Source organism: Haliaeetus albicilla, chromosome Z (genome assembly GCF_947461875.1).
Source record: "Haliaeetus albicilla chromosome Z, bHalAlb1.1, whole genome shotgun sequence".
Classification (NCBI taxonomy): Eukaryota; Metazoa; Chordata; class Aves; order Accipitriformes; family Accipitridae; genus Haliaeetus; species Haliaeetus albicilla.
This window is the reverse complement of record NC_091516.1, coordinates 67,212,665-67,225,365: the sequence shown is the minus strand read 5'-3', so window position 1 is coordinate 67,225,365 and position 12,701 is coordinate 67,212,665. Positions and strand designations below refer to the sequence as shown.

Here is a 12,701-nt window from a genome sequence, read left to right as displayed (position 1 = left end):
TAATGGTTGGACTTGATGACCTCAAAGATTTTTCCACCCTAAATGATTCTATGATTTTAAGTATAACCCATTTTTTTACAAGTTATAACAACACCACAACAACAACCAGAAGCTGTGGCCATCAGTTTGGGTCTTCTCTGAGGAAAGGTAAGAAAAGATTAAGGAAGCCAAAATGACCGCTGATTTACATTTGAGTTAAGGTATCTCTTATTACTGTCCCATATTGGGGAAAAAAGGGGCATTGCAGTTGCTGTTGCTATTAGCAGCCTGCCTCACAATGCATACTCTCTGTCTTTGGTATCTGAAGATGAAGGTCACCTTTCTGATGTATTTCAAGAGATCTTGGCAGTGCACAGGTCTTGTTTGGGTCTTGCTTGGGTGCTAGGACTATTTTCCCCAGCAAACACAATTATTTCTGATCATACGGGATATTGTGCCAGTTCAGAAATCAAATTAGCTGTTATCTGTTTCAGTGAAAGTGCATCTATCCCACTCTCCTTCCTTCCCCCGCAATGTGGAATTAATGATACAAAATAATAAGAAGAGAAGTTAAATGTCAAAAAATTATCTTGGCTGCGCCATGGCTGGGCTTGCAGTGTGTCTGATCCTGTCCAACAGTAAGTGCACAGAGAAGAGCAATAGTAGTAATTAGAGGGGCAGCAGTTCTTAGCACAGCGATGGCTTATTTAACACTGAGAGGAGAAGGAAAGGGTCGAGACTGAGTGAAATCAGAAGGGCAGAGTGGAAAATTAATCAGTGACTCCTTTTTGCACCCCCTCCTCACAAAAGATCAATGAAAAAGAAAGAAAATAATACAAAATAAATTGAAAGGAAATCCTCCTCATGCAGTGCATCAGAAACTGCAAAATTCACAATGTCTTACAGTCAGATTGTGAGTGTTTAGCACAAAAAATAATTCAGCAGGATTTTTTCAAAGGACTGAATCTTTTCATAGGCTTTTAACATTTGCTCTTATGCAGGCAAAGTAAATGCAAGGAGGAAAATCAGAGCTGGTGTCTCAGGGTAGTAAGCTGATTGCCTGCAGGCATCAGCCACGTACTCACGTACTTCACCTCCGTAACATCACTAAGTTGAGTAGATGCGTTGTGGTAGGTGAGGTACATCAGTTCTTTAAGACCTCAGGTGTTACCATCCACCGCTAGAGCAAGTCACCCTAATTAATTGATTAACAGACCAAGGAACAATGAGCTTTGCCTCTTTGGAGTTACTTAATCTGGGAAGTGGGTCTGTGGTAGGAGCTCCTTCCAAAGAGGCTTCATGCAAACCCCTGATACCCAACACCCCCTGTTCCCAGCCTCAAGCTTATCCATTGGATATTTAAATACAAAAGATGGAGCACACCTCTTTAAGACAGCTCTGACCAGCAAAATGGGAGGGTTGGTGCTGCCCATGGAATAACCACAGACACCACCTTAACAGATCATTTAATTGAATCTAAGATGATTGGGTAAAATTAGTCAAACCTAATGAGGGAGTCACTAGAGAAAAGTGTTTAACTTTCTGGCATTATAGTGTCTGTATTTAAAATACCTCTGCTCTCAGAGCATGCCTACTGTTAGAGCCTGTTGACAACACCCTTAATCACCAGGTTCTCTGTATTTTCATGCATCTATCTCTCTGGTATTTTTAATATATCTTGCTTCTGCTTTCAACTCATCCACAAAGCTGTCAATTTTCTGAAACGCTTCTCTCACTCCTTCTCTGAGCACGTCTACATTTCTGATGATATCTAGATAACTCAAATGAAAGGCTGAGCATCCTGTTTTAAAAGTGAGAATATTCAGTATTGTCAGCCCATTTTGGTACATTTGAAGTGGTTTTAAAAGTTGGTCTATTTGTGTGCAGTGCTGTAATGAAGTCTCAGGGACAGCAAAAACCCCACCATACATACCTCTGAGGAGCCTATGACAACCTTAGCTGAAGCATCATTTTAGGCTGGGGTCCTGGTCTTTTTGTTCCTTTATTAAATTCAATTTATTTTCTTTTCACTGTATTTGCCCTGATTTTTTTTAAACATTTCTACTATCACTCTCCCAATCTTTGTCTTTTACATGCTGCCAAAAATACATCCAGAAGCTGATTTATAGACGAATTATAGCAGATCAGATGAATAATAAATGAATTCTAGCAGACTGACACCTTTTTTTTGCCTTTGCTGAAAAGATGTTTCAGGTTTATCCCCAGCCTGCAGGAAACCTAAATATCTCTAAAATGCAGAAGGACAACCAATGTGGTAAAACCTATATGGTTCAATGAATCTTTTTTCCTCGCCAGCTCTGGGCACAGTGGGACTCTTCTGTGTTTTTTATTTCTTTTCTTTTGCTTTCTTTTCATCCAAGAGGGGAAACCTACTGGTTGGCAACCCCTTCAGAGGGCATTAGCCAAACCTGCAGGTGTCATTTCATTCCCTGTTCCTGCCAATGTACCTGCCGGTCTCTGTTTCTAGCCCTCCATCAAACCAACACTGCTGTGAGCAGAGCCTCCACAACCTGCAAGAAAATTTGTTGTTTATAATTTACTGCCCAGGAAATCAGTTTGGGTGGTCCACATCACATGAAATCACTCCTTTTTTCAATATTAGCACCCGAAAATTCAGGTCAATGTGTTTTCCCCTATTTATTTTACTGCTTTCTGGAGACCTCCATGTGGAAAAAAACCCCAAAACCAAAACCTTAATTTTTAGAAGTTTACATCTTACCCTGCCTCTTGGATTAGTCTGTTTGCTTGGGACATGTGGCTGGTGTTAGAATTGCTGTAATATTTCAGAAGATAGGTTATAATGTCACGTGGAGAATATAGGCTGAGCATAGATCAAATGCTGGAGAATCAAAGAGTGTCTTCCCAAGCAATTAGAGTAATTTAGGGCTGGATACTGAAGGTGCTGGCATCAGTTTCAAGTATTCGCCACTGTTTGGGATTCAGTCCATAAAGAGAGAATAAATGGATTGTAGATAGGCAGAGTTATATTTTAGAGCTGTCTCCCAAGCATCATCTGTCCTTTATAGAATTGAACAGCCTAAATAACAGTGTGAAGAGGACAGCTTTTTGTTCACTAAACTAGGAGAAACTCCCCAGATTATTGGCAAATGTCAGTGAACATATTTTCTTCTCAGATTTAACAATCTCTTCAAAATCTGTGAGAAAAACTACAAATTTTTTATGTTAATGTCCCTAGGCACACCTGTGAATGCACCTCTTAATTGTTTAAAACAAATGTGTTAAAAAACTTGACACTGAATTATATTTTCGTTAACTTGCCTTCAGAAGAGGTGCACATACACGATTTTTCCTTCTAAGATTCTGAATTTTGCACTTGGAAGTTATCTCTTTGCCCTAACAGTCTTGATTTCCCTGAAAACTTATTCCTGAGTTTCTTCTCTCCCCAGATGTCTGTGCTGAAGACTGAAATACTCTAGCTTTTCTTAAAGCATTAATCCCTTGTACACAGAATTTTTACTTGAATTCAGCTGCAGCAAATAAACCACAAATGATGTAATAATTAAAATTGACATTTAAATTCTTCATTCTTTAGCCTTCAGGATCAATGCTGCAAGGAGAGCAATGGGGACTGCACAGAGGCCATGGGGAAGAGGAAATATAATTTATTAGTCTTATTTTCTGGTTTTTGTTTGTTTCTTGTCAATAAACTTGGGACAAGAACATTGAAGTCACTTCCCTTGAGAAGAAATCAAAATGACATTGTGTGAAAAAGTTAATATTCTGAAGTATACAGATTACACTGAATTCTAAAGCAGAACTTTACAATAATGGTAAAGCAAGAATATTTTTAGTACACATTTTAATGGGAATTTTGTTGGTTTTCATTTGTGGTATCGGGAATAAAGAGACTGGGTAAAGCTGTATTGTACTTCCCTTTACTGTATAAAATGTGGACTCCAACAACATTATACAAAGAGGAGTCAGTGCTATTGACATATTTCAGTTTGTTAATAAAGAAACCATATAAATAAATAGATAAACAAAATCATATGGTGGCAAAGAGAATTGTTAATTATGTGATGTGAGTGCTTATGCACTGATTTAGCGCATGCCCCATCGTGTTCTGTACATCGGCAATGATGCAAAGATATAAACATTTACACATAATTTTTTAATGTAATGCAGTACAATTATACTACAAATTGAAGAAATAATGACATTAGGGGAAAACTCTGTTACCATTTGGAAAAACATAGCAAACAATGTCATCAACATATAAGGCTACACAGGCATCAGATCTTCTCAGGGTGCTTTAGTGAATAAATGCAATACTATACGTGCCACACCCGGACATTTTATGGTGTGAGCAGATTTCTATTATTGCTGCAAACAGAAATCCAAGTGCTCAGGAAGAAGATAATCCCAAATCCTTGGACAGTCCATGCTGCCTGCTGTCGACTCACTTTCACACATCAGCTTAGGACCGTATTTAAAATATGTTTGGTGAGCTGTCCACTATGGAAATGTTTGGAATCTGTGCACTCATATCACAATGGGGCCCAATCCTCCTTTCAGTGAAATTAATTCTGCAAGAGCCCCTGGGTCTGGCATCAGGCCCTACACAGTAATAACAAAGTCATTACTTATTACTGAGAAGTCATTGCTCATTACTGAAGACATTACCAGCTTACACTGAATAAATTGCAGACTGTGGCAAAACTGGAAAATGATTCATGTAATCCTAAACCAAAATCATTGTAACACTTAGCAATGATGCAGGTTTTCGCATCCCCAAAGTGATCAATGAAGATGAATTAATTACTCCTTCCAACACCCTGTGAGGGAACACCTCTTTCTATTTAGATGAGAGTGCCATGGAAGGGTCATCAGAGTGGAGGAAAACTGGAAGATCCTCCCACAGAAGTCCTCCTCTGGGGACATCCCGAGCTGGAAGGATGACATTCCTCCCCGCAGAGGGGCGAGGACAGTGCCCGAGGATGTGTGGGAACCTCCTCTTCCACCCCATCCCCATCTCCATACCAGTGCCCACTGGTACCTGGGACTGAGTTATGAGATGTATTATCTTTTCTAAATAAATCCCAAAGGGCCAGAGAGCAGTAGGCAGTCTATGGTGGCAACTGTTCTCAACCCAGCCCCCGTTCTCCATTTCTTTTCCCAGGAAAATGGATTCAAAAGAATAACTGGGTCCCCTTTTCCATGACATAAAGACACAACCATGAGTGCAGTGAAGCCCCACCAGAGGTATTTAGTGACAAAAACTAACTGATGTGCAGCTCTCCCCATCATGATCACTGCGGGAGGAGAGAACGGGCACTTTTCCAAGACTTTTCAGGCAAACCATAGCCAAACCAAGAATGAAAAACTGCATTTGCTAAATTGAATTGAAAATTCTTCTGCTGCCTTGGCTCAGACTCACCCTGGCGGATCTCTCTTTGACCACCTGTTAAAAAAGAAAGCTGACTCTAATGGTGTTTTTAAACGCTCTTTGAAAATTACACTTGAAAGACACCTTCTCCAGTATTTACCCACTCCTCAACTCCCAAGCCAGAAAAAAACAAAAGTCATAAGATAAAATCCCAAACCAAAACAGAATATGTGAACTGAAAATATCTGTAGAGGCTTTTTAAAGTTTGAACTGTTCTCTCTTTTTCTACTGCAGAAAACACACTTCTTCCACAAGTGTAAAAATGTGTTGTGCAGTACCCAGGGCTATTAGCCTTTTGTTCCTGTAGCATCATGCCAATACACATTTGACATATTTTTTTTCTAATATGCCCTGCTTTTCTCCTGAGAATAACAATAACTCAAGTGGCTGATATTTAAAGAAGCAGAAATTCTATGGGTCTGATGCACCTTGCAGTTCTGGATACGCTAACTACTCATTCATTATGTAAAAATGCTTCCTACCATTACAGCTATTTTTCTATCGTTAATAATCTGTCAGCACTTTCATTCTAAATCCTGATTATCAGTGGTTTGCAGCATAACATCTTCAACAGTACCAAGATTTTTTATGTTGGCGGAAGAGAAGAGAAAATAATTTGTGGAAGATTAAATGGATACAAAGACATTAAGGCAGGCAGTATAATGTGGGTAAATGGCTGGGTAAAAAACTTGTTTGCTGGGTGTCGGTGCAGTGTTGCTTTTTTGGAATGCATAAAGGTGAAATACACTCAAGCTACACACATTGTAAGTCTCTAGTTTATACCAAGGGCTGTCGTGAGACATCCACAGTAGCTAGCTATCTGTGGGATTTTTTTTGTCACTAGGAAAACTATAAAAAATTCAAAGCTTGATTTTCTTCTTTCTTTCCTCAAGGTAAGTGAGCAATACCACCACTAATGTCAATGGTGTTACACTAGTGTAAAATTGGGGTGAGAGAGAGGTGAATCAGCATCCTAATTTATTGCTTCATGGCAAGCTATTATTTTTCTTTTTAGAGATCAGTCCTGTGGTTGTCCAGCACAGCAATGGAAATCAGTGGTACTGTGCCTGGCTAAAGGTTGCTAGCAACGAAAAATGAAAAGCAGTTACTTTCTTTTTCTTTTTTTTTTTAATGTATAAAGAAAGCCTGCAAGCCTGTTTTCTCCCTTTTTCTCCCCACAACTTTTTCCAATACCAGAAATACAGGCTTTGTTGCAAGCTGTGGTCAGCCTGGAGAAGCAGGAGTGCACCATCACAAGAACTGCAGGAACAAAGAAGGTGGAAGCGGGAACATTTATATTCAGATTCCCTTCTTGTTTTTATGCCCATCCAATTAAAAACCTAGGAAACAGCTGGATTAAAAAAAACATGCATTGCTGGCCCACCTCGCTGGGCAATTAAGGACGAACTAGGTTCAGAGTTCACTCTCCAATCTTAGTTATTAAAGGTATGTTTCCAGTAATTATTTACTTCCCCTAGGGGAAAAATAAAAAAAAAAGAACAACAGCAAGACCTATGAGGCCAAGCACTTTTTTATTTCTTGTTCTTGCACAAAATAGCCGAGTCCCGCTCTCACCCGATACGGTGGTTTCATTTCAAAGGTGAAGAGAAAACTGCTGTATTTTTACAAGGACTGGTGATGGGTATTTTGGAGATGCTCAGGAGTGCATGGAAGCAGGTCATGCAGCCAAGCCTGGGTGCATGCAGGAGGGACAAGTTTGTCATGGTTATCTCCAAGCACCCAGTTTGGAGGGTTGAGTTTCCAACTTTCGCAGCAAAATTGCTCAGAGAAAACATTAAAACATTTCCCACCACATACATCCTCCCATCTCATTATGGATGATTACATTGTACACATTGCCCCCCCCCCTTTTTTTTTTCCAGAAGGTGCCTCAGGCAGCGTCTCCCTTCCTTTCCGCTGTGCCAACAAGGACATTGTCTGCTGTTCAGAAATGACTGACAAACGCCCAGTCCTAAAGTCCTTCCTACATGTGAAATCCCCACACTGCCTCTAGAAATTTCACCTAAGCAGCACTGATAGCAGTCACAGGTGAAAAACAGTGTCATCAGGATATTAATGTGTTATTGTCTTTTCACTGTGAAAAAAGCCAGACACTGAGGGAGGGCTTAGCACAAATAAGGTCCTACATCCTGTAACCACCCAGTAATAATATATTTACTGATAGAGGTATCCTTCACACAGTTTCTTTGATAAGTCTTCTAGTTCTAGGGTAAGCATAATCTTTTAAAACTACCAGCCCTACAATCCCTATAGTGTGTTAAAGATTGCTTGGTGTTTATTATAGCTATAAACATTTAATGACTGATGATTAAATGCACATTGAACTTATTAAAACCCAAATGATTTAATTAAATGTACTTGGCAAGAGATATAAATTTAAAACTAGTTTTAATAATTCTGCATAAAACGTAACATTTCTTGAATAGGCTCATCTAATCATGAGGGACATCTTTTCTTCGCTCCTATTTTTACATCTTAAGTTTTAATTCACTTTCCTGTTTCCCCTTCAAAACAGCAGGCACTGATTTAAAGAGAAAAGGTAGAACAAAAATTGACAAACAGGTCAAATAATAGAACATGTTTCTGGCAGGGCCCCTGCTAGGAATCCTAAAAATATTCCATTAATGCTATTTAAGAAATAGCAGAAATATTTGTTTGAAGAAATAACATCACTCCAAATGAGAAAACAAACAACTAAACCAAACAAGGCATTTTTGCTTTTTTCTTCATTCCCCCAGGTTTTGGCTTGCACTAGATTCACAGGAATAGTTGATAGCAGCAGCGAAAACACATTCTTATTCAGTATCTTCTCATTAGCGATTACTACATGGTAGAAAACACATCTGCATTGCATTACTCCAGGTTACACGGAGTCAATGTAATGTGTAATTTCAGTAATGCACCATTGTTAAAATCCAGCCATTTCAGGTTTAAAAGTTCTACCTATAGTCTGAAGCCATGGACAACTCCTCATTATCGTTTGTGAAATGCATGTATTGCTGTATTGGATACAGTTTAACGGTTAGATGCTCTGATTACACATACCATTTAATATGACTTTTACCGTAACTCTTATTGTGTCTCATACTTCTGTTTTATTTATTTTCCTTTTCTGTTTGCCCATCTTTGATGCTCACATATATTATATTTTGCCTGGGACACTGACTACCCTAAGGGCCAAGCATGCCTATGATCTCCTGGATCAGAACCCTTTGTAATGAGCAAGTTTTAGATGTGATTATTTTATCCCCCAATGGCTCATTTCAGGACGCTAACAAAAGCCGAGTACCAAGCTAAGAAGAAGGAGAATGGTGCTAATTATCTCCAGTAATTTAAATACATAAACTAGCTTTGACTCCCTATACCGTTTCCCAAGTGCTGAGTCCTCAATTAACTCTTGCCTTATCTTCTTTCCTTAGTTTATGAAAAGGTATCCCTCCTTCCAGTCCTCCTCCTCAAATGACATTTTAGACAGCAGAAAAATCAGACCATCATTATAAATAACTTATTTAGTGTGCAATTATTCCTTTTCCAGATTGCACCCCTGTTTAAATGGAGGCAAGTGGAGAGATTTCCAGCGTGCGAATGGGAGGGTGCACATTGCATACCAATGCCATGGTTTCTTATTTACATGTTGCTCATGTTTATGCAATTTAAAGACAAATACAGCCGCTGCAGCCTTCCTCAGGAACCACAGGCACTGGTCAAGGCTACAAGCAGCAGCTGCAATCAAGCTCGTAATGTATTTTTCAGGAAAGTGAGAAGCGCTAATAGCCGGGGAGGGTGTAGGGGGAGATCTGTGCAATTTTCTTTGAAAAGAGAGCTGACATTTTCAAAAAACAAATACTGTACATTCAGTTTGGCTTCTTTAGTGGCTTTCATGTTATAGGAATATTTGCCAGTGATGAAAATGCTGCAGAGCCAATCAAATGTAGTGCTATACAGCCTGCCACATTAGGAGCTCAGTGTTTAAAATAACTCTTATGTATTATTCATTAAGAGTTGATGTTTATGCAAATTACAGAAGCATGTGCCCACCTGGCCATCATGGGTTAATAACAACAACAACAACAACAGAAACAACAACAATAATAATATAAAAAAAATACATACGCAGCCTCTCTCCAAGCAAACTAGCAAGATTTGAGCCATTCCCAGAATCTATATAATCAATGATAATTCTCCTTCATTAAATGCATCAAAGAATTGCAGTCCTTACCTGGTTAGCTTTGTAGGGCCCTCAGATTTTCTGGATGAAATAACTGACTGTGCCTGCAACCAATAAAACTGAACTGAAAAGCTGATTAAGGGTACTTAATGCAAAGCCACTCAATGAATATTCATATGATGCCTGTGTTTATGCAAATTAAAGCAAAAGAAAGCCCAAGGGGATTGGTTGCCATAGCCCACAAACACTGTGTACAGCAGAAAAATAGATAATAGTGACAAATAAATCTTGAAAATCATAGCTAGGAAGGAGAATGAAGAGTACAGTAAAATATTAAAAGACTTACATGAATTACAGTTTTTGCATGCTTTATCTAATCATACAATTTTAGGCCTATCAGGTATTTTTTGACAGTGTACTAATCTGTAATTATTAGCATCCTACAAGATAATATCACTAATGTTTGTTAGCTTTATTTATTCTGTAACTGTGTAAGCAGAGTCCCTAAGCATATCAAGTAGGTGAAAAAATAATTACAACAAAAATTATAGTGTAATACATTAGGAACAAACCCCATAGGCTTGTGTAACACTTTATTAAGTCTTTCAGGTGAGGCTGTCTTCTCAAGCAAAAGGATAGAGAAAAGTAGAGTGTGCCAGTGGGAGTCTGCTAGGAATGAAATTTAGCTCCTTGGTATCTTAATTTTGTTGTGTAGCTACTTCATCCCAGATGCAGGCTTGTATGTGATATGGCTAATATTATTGTTGCACTGGGCTTTTTCTCAGCCTAAAGTAATTTTGAAAAGACCATGCTTTTTTATTATTAAAAAAACAAAATAAATGTGAAATTTATATAAAATGTTATTTCTCAAATCAGGTTCAAATATATTAATCCAAGTTCTTAATATGGCAATCACCAAATCCAACAATGCTTTTTTACAATTTCAAAATCAGAATGATACAGTATATCAGCATTGCCATTTCCCTGATAAGCAAGGATATATATAAATAGAAATCCTACTCTTACGCAGTAAGTTGTATTTTAGCCTTTTGCATTTATTTCCATCAACAAATTACACTTTCAAGAGAAGTTCCCATTTGTAGATAACCATTTATTAATAGTGCCATTGTTATTCAATATTTAAGAAGGATCAGATGAAACCATCTCATGCAAGATATTTAACTTATGGATCAGTAGGTACATCTAGCTCTTAAGTTTTGTGTGACTTCCACTGATATCTATTGCTGCTGTTAGTAGATAACTCTTCAGCTGAAAAAAACCAACAACCACCAAAACAAAACCCAACAGAAACTGCTGTTCCATGGACACACATGAAAAGGGATCACTGGAGCTGATGGGCTCTCCTTCCTGGCAAGATGAGTTGAGAACACATGCGCCTTCTCAGTAAGTGGAGTGGTGGTCCCACTGCAGGAAATTGAGGTCCACCCTGGACTTCATCTCTGTGGAGACTCCAATGCCAGTTTTTGCTTGTGAAGACCATCCCATTCCCATGCTTCCACCAGTCCTAGAGGGGACTGGGGAATTTGCCGTACCAGCTCATGACTTCTGAGTTGATGCTGTTGCTTGTGAGATTCAGGACTGTTCTGTAAGGCCACCGGCTGCAAGGTGCCAGCAGATATGTCATATTGGTACCTGAACAACGGCAAAGAGACTCTTCGGCCATGGGATGCTGAAGCCCATGTGGATCGCAGAAGGTACAAAGCAGAGGGCCCAAACCAGCAGGGACAGACTGCTCAGAGCAGGCAAAAGAAACCAGGGTGACCTGCTTGGGTGGAAATGAATTCCTGTCTGGCTGAGGACCTCTAAAGGCAAGAAAGCTAACCATTGTGGGGAGAGGAAAAGTGAGGTGCCACACAGCCTGAGAAAAAAGCTGTGTCCTGAAAGATGAACTTTCCAGAAGGTCAAAAAATTCTGGAGGAGTAGAAATGTGCTTGTTTATATTTAATAATTTGTCTTGACTTATGTGAAGGATAATTGTGTTTAGAGATCCTTGAGAAGGTTATGCATCTTACGGCATCAACATTACCACAGATAGCCAAGCAGTTAAAGGGAAAATGCAGAGTGCTCATGTATTTACGAGATGCTGGGGCCTCAACTTAAAGGAAGGTATCTGGGGACAAGGGCAATAGGTTGCAAGGGCAGAAGGCAGGGATGGAGACCAGAAGGACAATAGAAGAGGCAGTCCTGCATTCACTCTTGTACACTGGAGGCTTATGCCTGGAATCATAAAATCATAGAATCGTTTAGGTTGGAAAAGACCTTTAAGATCATTGACTCCAACCGTCAACCATGCCCACTAAACCATGTACTGAAGTGCCTTGTCTACACATTTTTTTAATACCTCCAGGGATGGTGACACCACCACTTCCCTAAGCAGACTGCTCCAATGCCTGACAACCCTTTCAGTAAAGAATTTTTTCCTAATATCCAATCTAAACCTCCCCTGGCATGACTTGAGGCCATTTCCTTTCATCCTATTACTTGCCACTTGATAGAAGAGACCAGTACCCACCTTGCTACAGCCTCCTTTCAGGTAGTTGTAGCGAGCGATCAGGTCTCCCCTCAGCCTCCTTTTCTCCAGACTAAACAGCCCCAGCTCCCTCAGCCGCTCCTCATCAGACTTGTGCTCCAGGCCCCTCACCAGCTTGGTTGCCCTTCTCTGGACACGCTCCAGCACCTCCATGTCTTTCCTGTAGTGAGGGGCCCAAAACTGAACACAGGACTCGAGGTGCAGCCTCACCAGTGCCCAGTACAGGGGAACAATCACCTCCCTGCTCCTGCTGGCCACACTATTTCTGATACAGGCCAGGATGCCGTTGGCCTTCTTGGCCACCTGGGCACACTGCTGGCTCATATTCAGCCGGCTGTTGACCAGCACCCCCAGGTCTTTCTCTGCCGGGCAGCTTTCCAGCCACTCTTCCCCAAGCCTGTAGCGCTGCATGGGGTTGTTGTGACCCAAGTGCAGGACCCAGCACTTGGTCTTGTTGAACCTCATACAACTGGCCTCAGCCCATCGATCCAGCCTGTCCAGATCCCTGTGCAGACCCTTCCTGCCATCAAGCAGATCAACCCTCCCACCCAACT

The 12,701-nt window shown here is 40.1% G+C and overlaps 1 long non-coding RNA gene across 1 annotated transcript in view; it reads right to left on the bottom strand.

The window, feature by feature from the left end:
• The window catches only part of LOC138683705 (uncharacterized), a 154,782-nt gene extending 145,037 nt beyond the window's left edge, over positions 1 to 9,745 (bottom strand). The window contains exon 1 of the long non-coding RNA XR_011323111.1: positions 9,648 to 9,745. This is a non-coding gene — a long non-coding RNA (uncharacterized lncRNA). The remainder of the gene's footprint in view (positions 1 to 9,647) is intronic.
• Between the last annotated feature and the right edge of the window lie 2,956 nt (positions 9,746 to 12,701).